This window comes from Silene latifolia, chromosome 4 (genome assembly GCF_048544455.1).
Source record: "Silene latifolia isolate original U9 population chromosome 4, ASM4854445v1, whole genome shotgun sequence".
Classification (NCBI taxonomy): Eukaryota; Viridiplantae; Streptophyta; class Magnoliopsida; order Caryophyllales; family Caryophyllaceae; genus Silene; species Silene latifolia.
In genome coordinates, this window is record NC_133529.1 from 25691711 (window position 1) to 25703943 (window position 12233).

At 43.1% G+C, this 12233-nt stretch overlaps 1 protein-coding gene across 1 annotated transcript in view; it reads left to right on the top strand.

Annotated features, from left to right (window-relative positions):
- LOC141653303 (squamosa promoter-binding-like protein 6) overlaps positions 1 to 11718 on the top strand; it is a 167232-nt gene extending 155514 nt beyond the window's left edge. Inside the window, exon 5 of the transcript XR_012547377.1 lies at positions 11707 to 11718. The gene's annotated coding sequence lies outside the window, so the exon portion shown is untranslated. The remainder of the gene's footprint in view (positions 1 to 11706) is intronic.
- Positions 11719 to 12233: the final 515 nt, after the last annotated feature.

Sequence of the window (12233 nt, forward strand, 5' to 3'; positions counted from 1 at the left end):
CCGAAATATTACACGTAATGAATAAAAAGTTAAAGGTTGGTGACAAAGATCAAACGTATCTATGGCACTGCCGTATGGGACACATTAATGAGAAACGCGTAAAACAGCTCATAAAGAATGGAGCTATCTCGGCCTTTGATTTTCAATCATTTGGCACGTGTGAATCATGTCTCATCGGTAAGATGACTCGAATTTCCTTCAAAGGTGTTGGAATGCGTGGCTGCGACCTATTAGGACTCATGCATACGGATGTATGTGGGCCTATGTCAATCACCGCACGAGAAGGCTATAGGTATTTCATCACTTTCGCGGATGATTTAAGTAGATATGGCTATGTCTACTTAATGAAGCACAAAAGTGAATCCTTTGAGAAATTCAAGGAATACGAGAATCGGGTACTGAGAACCTCTGGGCGAAAGATTAAAACACTGCGCTCAGACCGTGGTGGCGAGTATCTTTCTCACGAGTTTGATCAACACCTTAAGGATTGTGGGATTGCCCTACGATTAACTCCACCTAGAACACCTCGGTTGAATGGTGTGTCCGAACGGAGAAATCGAACACTACTTGATATGGTTCGATCCATGATGAGTCACACCGTGTTGCCAGACTCATTATGGGGTTATGCTCTTCGTCATTTGCTCTAATACTTAACCGAAGTCCGTCTAAAGCTGTTGACAAGACTCCATATGAACTATGGAAGGAACGGTCCCTAACTTGTCCTTTATACGGGTTTGGGGCTGCGAGGCTTATGTCAAGTGGAGACACGAGGATAAGCTCGGCCCGCGATCGGTCAAGACATACTTTATAGGTTATCCTAAAGGAACACTTGGTCATTACTTTTATTCGCCAACCGAACAACGTGTTTTTGTTGCGGCTAGTGCGACATTCTTAGAGAAGGAATTTCTCGAGAATGCAAAGAGTGATAGAACCTTCGACTGTCGGAGATTCCGGAACCAAATACCGAGCAACCATTGGAGGAACCAATTCCTTCAATCCCGGCTGCATGTGAATATTCCGAGGAACCTAGGAGGTCGGGAAGAGTCTCTATTCCTCCGGACAGATACATTGGTATGGTCGAGGAACATGACATAGATGACATTCTACTCTTAACGAGTAGTGAACCCGCAACCTATAAAGGTGCCATGACCAGTTCTGACTCAAAGCTATGGCTTGAGGCCATGCAATCCGAGATGGACTCTATGTATGAGAACAACGTATGGGATCTTGTTGACTTACCCGCTAAGGTTCGTCCCCTTCAATGCAAATGGCTTTACAAGATAAAGCATTCTGTGGAAGGTCAACAAGATATCTATAAAGCACGACTAGTTGCTAAAGGTTTCACCCAAGTGCCAGGTGTGCACTACGATGAAATTTTTGCACCCGTAGTCATCTTTGCGTTCCATTCGGATTATCTTAGCGATCGCCGCTTTTCATGACTATGAAATTTGGCAGATGGATGTGAAAACCGCCTTCTTAAACGGTTTTGTGGAGGAAGAGTTGTACATGGTACAACCCGAAGGTTTCATCGATCCTGAACATCCTAAGAAAGTATGCAAGCTTAAGCGTTCCATTTATGGACTTAAGCAAGCATCTCGGAGTTGGAATCATCGCTTCGACCAAGTGATTAAAGAAAATGGATTTACTCGATCGGTCGAGGAACCATGTCTTTATATCAAGTCGAGTGGGAGCAAGATTGTCTTCCTAATATTGTATGTCGATGACATACTCCGGATTGGGAATGACATACCTCTCTTAACTTCGGTGAAAGTATGGTTGAAAAACCATTTCCGGATGAAAGATCTGGGAGAGGCACAAAGAATTCTGGGCATCCGTATCTATCGAGATAGATCACGACGGATGTTATCTCTCGATCGGGAGTCTTACATAGACAAAATCCTAGAGAGATTCAGCATGACTAACTCCAAAAGGGGTTTCTTCCTATGGCTCCAGGGGTGCATTTGAGCAAGTCTCAGGCACCAGAGAGACCGGAAGAGAAAGAGCGCATGACACGGATTCCTTATGCCTCGGCTATAGGATCAATCATGTATGCCATGATATGCACACGTCCGGACGTGGCATATGCATTGAGTATGACAAGTCGATTCCAAAAGCATCCAGGTGAATCACATTGGATGGTGTCAAGAACATTCTTAAGTACCTACGGAGGACTAAAGATTGGGCATTGACTTATGGAGGCGATCAAAAGCTATGCGCAACCGATTCTGCAGATGCTAGCTTCCAAACGGATCGAGATGACTCAAAATCTCGGTCTGGATTCGTTTTTACTCTTAATGGTGCTGCGGTCAGCTGGAAGAGTTCCAAACAAAGTGTTACAAAGAGATTCTACGATCGAGTCAAGTACTATGCCGCGTCCGAAGCTGCAAAGGAAGCGATATGGATGCGTCAATTCTTACAAGGACTATCGTGCCTAGTTCGAATGACCCGATCACCATCTATTGCGACAATAGAGGTGCCATCTTCCAAGCTAAGGAGCCAAAGTCTAGCAACAAGTCTAGACATGTACAACGGAAAGCTCATCTAATCCGAGATTACGTGGAGCAAAAGGAAGTAGTGATAGAAAAGATTGCTACAGATGATAACATAGCAGATCCTCTCACTAAACCATTACGACAAGATAAGCATGAAGGGCACGTTAATTCCATGGGAATTAAACGTGTTCCTAAGTTGTAGTACTCTTTTATGGATTAGATTCATTCTCTTTTGTACTCTATACGACATCATCGTTTTGATATTTATATATTTTGTTTTTCATGTGGTTTTGTACGACAATTTTGAACACCACAAAGTGAACTGAACAAACATTATATTGTTGGTCCTTAATTGCCTACGTGAGCTGATAACTCAAGGTAATTATTTTGTGACGTTGGTTGATGGTGGGTTCAACGAGCCATAAGTCAAAAGGTTGACTGACCAATCACAGAGGCGATTTATACGGATATCTCGTAGGACACAATTGTGACATCGACGTGGAGTCCTAAATGTTTTACAACATTCGGTGCTCGGTCGTGGATAGGACCTCCATGGTGATCCTAAGAGTCGATTCTTTTGACTATCGACTGTCTCTTGAGACTAAGGCAGATTTTGGGTGACTTTGGTTTCTTTCTCATGGTCATCCGTAACAGGGGGCCAAGTAGAATTTTTCTGGGTCATTTCATGCTGTGCTTAGATCGGAAGGTGTCGAGTTGAAGGAAATATTCAGCCTTTATCAGGTACTCGACATTTCTCAGGGCCACTCGAGGAGCTGTAACTGAAATGCATGGCCATGCTCGAATACGAATTCGTTTTATCAGTTGAGTTACTCTCTAGTCGGGGAAACCACTCTAGATACAGATCGATTGTAAAATACGACCTTTGCGGATCCGGACTGCAAATTGTTTTACATTGAGTGGGAGAAATTTTAAATGAATATGAGAATCGGTTATCGCACATACACTTGTACGGACAAGTGGGAGTTTGTTGGAGCTGTGTCCTCCAGTTAGTGCGGATAACGTCATTGCACATACACTTGTACGGACAAGTGGGAGCTTGTTGGGGCTGGTGTCCTTACTGGTTAGTGCAAGGACTTATAAATCTCTAAAAGGATCAAAGGGTATACTTTTGTATTATAATCGGTTGGTCCACGTTTATCAATAACGGTTGGCTTGCTAGATAAGTTTGACGTTATTGTCATACGGATGGCGGTGATCAACTGGTCCCTAAAAGTCACACCTATAGGATACGTTTGAGAGATGTGACGGTATGAAAATACAGTCATGTTGATGCCAAAATTGACTAAGCAGTTAGTCCGAGTTATTGACTAATAATTAGTCAAACGTGATGTTGAGATATTTTATTTAATACGGATTAAATAAAATTGGCTAAGGCGAATTAAACAGTTAATTCGTAAATTAAATATAAACGGTTATATTTAATTAATGTATATTGAATTAATTATACAATATTGTCTTTGTCGGACATGTATTAATATATCGGCTAATCCTTGTTACTAGACGATGTTTTAAAATACCGATAACCGATGACAATTTATAATAAGACCGCGTCATATACATTTAGTAATTTGGAGTCGGACCACGAGTTAAAAGAAAGAGGAAATGAAAGCCCATTTCTTCTCCTCTCACTCGGTTTTGGCCGAACCAAAAGAACAAAAGAGAGGCTCTCTCTCTTTTGTAACCTAAGCATATTCATTTGCAAACAAACTAGGGTTTTGAGAACAATTTTCTCTCAAAACCTAGATCTCACATCTAAAGAAACTCACAACAAATTCTCTCAATATTGCAAGGCAATTAGAGAATACATTTCTAGCACAAGGGCATAGTCTCAGACGGTCTTGGGTGTATCGATTAGGATGAAATCTACTTTGATTTCTGTTCTTAGGCCGCATCTCAAAGGACCCGAGGTTATTTCTAATGCTTTATCGTTTTTCTCATGTTTTTCGTTTTATGACAATAATCACATATAAAATTTGCGTTATAGTCCTAATTTTATAGGGTATTATACGGATATTACCCCACATTGACGCCCTTCCTACAAACATGGGATGGAAGCAAATCTTTCATCTACCTAAAGAGAAGCGTCAGCTGATAATTCAAGGACTTGAGAAGCCCGAGTTGTATGCGGGCAAGATGAAAGAAAAAATTGAGCCTCTTGAGCAATCAACTGGATGTGTCTCATGCAATGCAGCCTTGAGTTTTTCAGATGAGGATTTACTTCTTGGATCCAAGCCTCACAACAGGCCACTTTATGTGTCTGGGTACATCCGGGGGCAAAAGGTCAAGCGCATTTTAATAGATGGAGGCTCAGGAGTCAATCTCATGCCAAAAGCTACCATGAATGAATTAGGGATCACGATGGATGAACTCTCCAGTAGTCGAACAATGATTCATGGTTTCAACTTGAATGGGGAGCGTGCGGTTGGCATGATCCGTGTGAACCTTACCATGGGTGATATTTCCTCCGACACATTGTTCCATGTCATGGATGGCAAGACATCGTTCAAACTATTGTTGGGACGACCTTGGAAGCACGAGAATGGAGTTGTCGCCTCAACCCTCCATCAATGCTTGAAATATTATCGTGGTGGCGAAAGGAAAATAGACGGAGACGCCAAACCTTTCTCTAAGGTCGACTCTTTCTTCGCTGATGCAAAATTCTTTGAAGAGAATGGTACTTCCAGTGAGTTCATGCCAACCACCATCTCTTCAACAGGAAAAGGAGGTAAGCGGGAAAAGAACATCATCAAAGAAGATGAAGCTGCAAGTCTTGCTAAAGAAAATGATGTTAAGAAAGATGTAGACAAGGTCAACAAAACAGCTACTCCTGTTGCGTCACCCAAGAAGCAAGAGACGCCGCAGAAAACTACACCACCAGTACTACGCTATATCCCGAAGTCTCGCCGCAAAGATGGGGAGAGTCCTTTTGCAGAGTGTCTAACACCAAAGACAGAGCCTAAGGATAAAAAGTCAAGTCTGGTGTTCAAGCAGGAATGGGTGGCCAAAGTCGTTACACCTCTACCAAGTTCATCTCAAACGAAGATTGTGAGACCTCCTCCGAATGGTTTTGTCTGTTCATCCAGCCAATCATCAAGTGAGGGAAACAAGGGGATATTTGATTCCAATGCTTACAAGCTACTGGCAAAGGCTGGATATGACTTTACAAATCCGACTCCTCTCGGCAAAGTTATAGAAGTTGAGCCGTACAGTCTGGACAAAGCGCAACATGAAGTGTTCAAGCAAGATGGGAGTTTCATGGTGACCAGGGCCGGGCTCGGATATGAGTCTCCTGCGCCTGTGAAGATTGGTGCTCGTAGAAAAGGGGCTACTGCGTCTTCTCAGCACATCACAGTAGAAGAGGTCGAAGAAAATGAAGGAGAGGAAAAGATGCATCCATCTTCAGTCTTCGATCGAATAAGTCCACCTCCAGAGAAGTGTCGCCCTTCTATATTCACAAGGTTAGGGAGACCAAGTGCTTCAACCAAACACATTTCTGTATTTGCTAGGCTTAGCAAACAAGGAGAAAGTAAAGTCAAAGTGTCAACACCTTCATTGCGCATAAACAAGAAGGGCGCAATACATGAACGCTTGGGCGGTCCATCAAAAACAGTCTTCAGTCGACTAGGGGCTCCCAAGAAGAATAGTGGCAAGGGTCGTCCTCTCTCAACTTCTGCAACACAAAATGAAGAAGAAGTAAGAGTAAGCGATGACTTGAGAAGCGCAATACCATCTCGCATGAAGCGTATGCAAGTAGTGGATATCATCCAACATGAGCCACTCAAAGCAAGGAGGCGCGTACTAGTTCTTACTGGTCAGCAAAAGAATGTCGAAGAGATTGTGCCTTCATCTTCACGTCCCTGTGATACAAAGAAGTCAAGTGACTTAGAAATTACAACGTCGTCATATCACATCACAGTAGAAGAGATACCTAACGAGAATGAAGAAGTTGAGGCCGGTGAGGCCCCTGAAACACTTGAAGACGGGGGGCAATCGACTGTGGATGAACTCAAGGAACTCAATTTGGGAACTACTGAAGACCCTCGCCCCATTTATGTTAGTGCTCTGCTGACTAAGGAAGAAGAAGAAGAGGAGTACTACAAGTTATTGTTCGAGTACAAGGATGTCTTCGCTTGGAGCTATAAAGAGATGCCTGGACTCAGCCCAAAAATTTCAGTTCATCGTCTAGCAATCAAGAAAGGCACCAATCCCAAAAAGCAACCTCAACGTCGTTTCAGGCCGGAGCTTGTACCTGAAATTGAAAAGGAAGTCAACAAACTCATTGAAGCAGGTTTCATTCGAGAAGTCAAATATTCTACCTGGATAGCAAACATTGTCCCAGTCAGAAAAAAGAATGGACAATTGCGCATATGTGTCGACTTCAGAGACCTTAATGATGCATGCCCGAAGGATGACTTCCCTTTGCCAGTCACAGAGTTGATGAATAACGCAACCACTGGTCATGAAGCCCTCTCATTCATGGATTATACTGCTGGTTACAATCAAATACATATGGCTTTGAAGATCAAGAAGCAACGGGTTTTCGAACCCCAAAAGGGATCTTCTGCTACACGGTCATGCCGTTTGGATTGAAGAATGCTGGCGCTACGTATCAACGCGCAATGCAAAAGATCTTTGATGACATGCTGCATAAAACAATAGAGTGTTATGTTGATGACGTGGTTGTCAAATCAAAGAAAAGAGAAGATCATATCAAAGACCTTTGAACCGTCTTTGAAAGACTTAGAAAATGTCAACTCAAGATGAATCCACTCAAGTGCGCATTTGGAGTCACATCTGGGAAGTTCTTAGGTTTTGTGGTCAGGCATAGAGGCATTGAAATTGACCAAACAAAAATCAAAGCTATCAATGAAATGCCGGAACCAAAGACATTGAAAGAGTTGCGCGGATTGCAAGGACGTTTGGCATACATCCGAAGGTTCATCTCTAACTTAGCCGGGCGTTGCCAGCCGTTTAGCCATCTCATGAAAAAGGATTCTCCATTTCAATGGGATGAAAAATGCAAAAATGCTTTTGATAGCATCAAGAAGTACTTGGCCAGCGCGCCAGTGCTGGGGGCACCAATTCCAGGAAGGCCACTTGTCCTCTACATTGCAGCACAAGAACGCTCGCTGGGGGCAATGTGTGCTCAAGAAATTGAAGACCGCAAGGAGAGAGCACTCTACTACTTGAGTCGTACCTTGGTTGGAGCTGAGTTGAATTACGCGCCCATAGAGAAGATATGTCTTGCTTTGGTGTTCGCCATCCAGAAGTTGAGGCACTACATGCAGGCGCATACCATACATGTGGTCTCAAAAGCTGATCCAATCAAGTACATACTCTCAAGACCAGTCTTGTCTGGAAGACTTTCGAAATGGGCAATGTTGCTTAAGCAGTATGACTTGGTGTCCGTGCCTCAAAAGGCTGTGAAAGGTCAAGCTATCGCCGACTTCTTTGCTGATCATCCAGTGCCAGCAGAGTGGGAAATTTCAGATGACCTCCCAGGAGAAGAAATTTTCTATATGGACGTCCTACCTCCATGGCAAATGTACTTTGACGGTGCTGCAAGGCAAGATGAAGCTGGAGCTGGAGTTGTATTCGTAACTCCACAAAATCATCTTATGCCATATGCCTTTACACTCACTCAGTTGTGTACAAATAATATGGCAGAATACCAAGCTCTCATACTCGGTCTTCAAATGGCGATCGAAATAGGTGTCAGTATGGACATATATGGAGACTCAAAGCTGGTGGTCAACCAAGTCCTTGGTGAATATGAAGTGAAAAATGAAGACTTGATTCCCTACCATCAACAGGCATTATAACTGCTGAATCAACTTGACGACATCCATGTTGGTCATGTGCCAAGGAGTGCCAATAAGTTGGCTGACGCGCTTGCTAATCTTGCAGCCACTTTGGCACTGGGGGCAGAAGAGTCTGTGATAGTCCCAGTCTGCAATCGTTGGGTAGTATCATCGATTGAAGGAGAAGAAAATGTAGACACAACCAACATGATATGCGTCTACACAGTTGATGAAGATGACTGGCGTCAACCTATCATTGATTTTTTGGACCACCAAAAACTACCCGATGATCCCAGAGACAAGGTAGAAATACGTCGACGTGCTCCAAAGTTCATTCACTATAAAGGGACACTCTACAGACGTTCTTTCTCAGGCCAATGGTTGAGGTGTCTAAGCAAGGACGAAGCTACTGAAGCAATGCATGAAGCTCATTCTGGCATTTGTGGTGCTCATCAATTTGGGCCTAAGCTTCATGATCGTGTAAAGAGAATGGGGTATTACTGGCCAACCATGGTGCAAGATTGTATGGACTTTGCGAAAAAATGTGAACCCTGTCAGTTCTACGCAAACTTCATACACCAACCGCCGGAGCCGTTGCATCCTACTGTTTCTTCATGGCCCTTTGAAGCTTGGGGACTTGATGTTGTGGGACCTCTTACTCCAAAGGCCTCAAATGGACACGAGTATATCCTCGCTGCCACTGACTACTTCTCAAAATGGGCAGAAGCCATCACACTACGGGAAGTGAAGAAAGAAAATGTTGTGGACTTCATTAGAACCCAAATCATCTACAGATATGGTGTACCTCAACGTATCACAACAGACAATGGGAAACAATTTTTCAACCATCTGATGACAAGTCTGGGAGAAAAATTCAAGTTCAAACAATGCAAGTCATCTATGTACAATGCCTCTGCAAATGGTTTGGCTGAAGCCTTTAATAAAACTCTTTGCAACTTGTTGAGAAAAGTAGTAGCAAAGTCAAAGCGAGATTGGCATGAAAGAATTGGTAAGGCGTTATGGGCATATCGTACCACATACAAAACACCTACTCAGGCAACCCCGTACGCGTTGGTGTATGGAGTGGAGGCCGTGTTGCCTTTGGAGTTGCAGATCCCTTCCTTACGCATTGCTATTCAGGAGGGACTCACAGATGATGAGAATGACAAATTGCGATTAGCAGAGTTGGAAGCTCTCGATGAAAAGAGATTAGAGGCTCAACAAAAGCTCCAGTGCTATCAAGCAAGGTTGTCACGCGCATTCAACAAAAAAGTGCGCCCTCGTTCTTTCCAAGTAGGAGACCTCGTCCTTGCAGTACGAAGACCAATCATCACCTCTCATAAGCCAGTTGGCAAGTTCACCTCTAAGTGGGATGGTCCATACGTGGTACAGGAGGTCTATACAAATGGTGCTTACAAAATCGTGGATGAAGACGGCGTTCGAGTAGGCCCAATCAATGGGAAGTTTTTGAAGCGTTACTATTCTTAAATCCCAACAGTGAAGGCTCCTAAGCAAGAGCGTAAACTGCAAGTCAAAGCTCCTAAGCAAGAGATTAAACTGTAAAAAAAAATAAAAAAATAAAAAAAAATACTCCTTCCTTTATGAACTACGTCGGCTTGATCTTGTGAAATACACTTTGTGCTTCACAAGTACGTAGGCAACTTGGGTGAACATGTAGCTCAAGTGCAGCCACACCTCCAAACAAAAAAAAATCCGTCTTTTGAATTACGTTGGCTTGATCTTGCAAGTTGTCATCTTGGTAGCTTTGCAAGTACGTAGGCAGTTTGAGCAAACACTTTGTTCAAGTGCAGCCACACCAAAAAAAAAAAATTACATCAAAATAATTACTCCTGGCCCGCAAGAGTTTAAACTGTGAACGGCTAAATAAACAGTATTATAAGTATTTGTTTGTATAAATAAATATAATGGAATGTGACAAGTTGAAAGGGTGCTATTGCACACAAACGATTAAGACAAACAAACATCTTAGGAGCATTTGGTCCATTAGGCTAAAAAAAAAAGATGGATGAATCAAGGATGAAATCTAGATAATCTAAAAAAAAAAAATCTAAGTGCCTATGGATCAACATCCAGAGAAGCCCACATCTCTTCCAATTCAACTCTTCGCTCTTGAAGTAAGGCTTCCTCTTCAGGACTCAAAACAGGGATATCGTCAAAGTCGGTTAATTCTCTCTCCAACTTCGGAAGATCATCTTGCAATGAGATTAAAGATATATCCTCAGCTTCTAAATTGCTTCGCAATGTCTTTTCCTTCTCTCGTGCTTGCTTGAGTTTAGCTTCAAGATCGTTTATTTCTTCCGGAGTAAAGAAAGTTCCATGACTTGCTCTTTATGCTTTTCTTGCGCCTTATCATGAAGAGATTTGGTATCCTCAATCTTTTGATGCCACTCCAGCCTTTTGTCCTCTAGCAATGCAGGATGATGACACTTTGCTGCCTGCTTCTCGAGTGCAAGGTAAGCATGGACCGCACCCACATAAGAATCCACTCGTGCCTGTAGTGAAGAACAGTCACCTTTGAGTTGTCGAATGCCCTCATAACATATGTTAGCCTTCATCGCCACTTCCCCTACATTAGAGAAGCTTGCATTTTTTAATTCTCCCAAGACCTGCAAGCGGATCGCGTCTAGTGCTCTGTCAAAAATCCCCTTAAGTGAAGGAGGTGGACGAAATGAGGCTTTGGAGCACGTAGGGAGCGTGGTAGGTTTAAATGGTATTGTTAGAGGCTTAAACGTCTGCCTTCGATCATCAGGTTTGCAAGGAGGAGACATATGAGTTGAGGCTGGACTATCCACGGCAGTTTGACTACCATTGGCAAACGAACTGTCAGTCTGGCTCCCCCCGAGATCTTTGGACGGAAGAGTCTCCTACGGGTATTGATTTATTAAGAATCATAAGCCCCTTCCCTTTTCCAGGCTTCATCTTTGGTGGACGATGCGGAAGACGATATTCCGGAGCAAGGGAGACTGTCTCCAAGGCACATTCACCTTCCTGAAAAAAAAAAATAAAAAAAATAAAAAAAAAATTGATGATCAAGTAGGGAAATAAATAAATAAACAACTATAATCATAAGAGAAGAGAAGCTAACCAGTGTCTGCGAAGGCATTCTTGATGCACTCGACACCCCCTCAAAAATCTGGGCGTCTAGTCTAACATCATCTGCATCCAAGACAGACACTTTTCTCTTGCCACGACGATCATGTTTAGGGTCAATCTCGGAATCTGAATCGCTGTGGTGTTTGTTCTCAATGTGGACTTTCGCTTTAGGGACAACAACTTTGGATTTCAGGGGCACTGCTTGCTCTCGAGGCTGATTTCTAGTATCCCCATGATGATCACGCTTCTTAGTCTTGTGGTCACTTCCGGTACTATGCACAAGAATGTCAACATTCTTTCTTAGATCCTTCGGGTACAGTTCCTTCCACCATTTAGTAAAACCAGGGGTGACATTCTCATCCCATCTGAACGAAGGACTGGGAAGGTAAACGCGAGACATGCTACCTGTAAACAAAAACACTTGCCAATATTTCAGTGCCTCAAAGCATGTGACGTCAGGTTTGTCTGAACCCCGATTCAATACGCCAGGAATGTCTTGACAAAAGCCAAATTGTCTACTGAACCGATGGGGATTATAAGGTTCAAGGTGAAACCCATTACTCAGACGCAAACACAAATAGGAGGAACGAAGGGATGCAAGATAGTCGAGCCCCAGGGCATCAAGGTCACCATTGTCTAACAAGACATCTACTCTGTGTTTATTTAACATAAAACGCTTTGCATCAAATTTTCTTCCCTCATGCATGAGTTTTCGAGCTTCTTCGGGTTTTCCATTCCTCGCTCCAACGGGACCTGAATACTTAGTCATATGGGGACCTGTCGGTGATGGATTTATCGCATGATA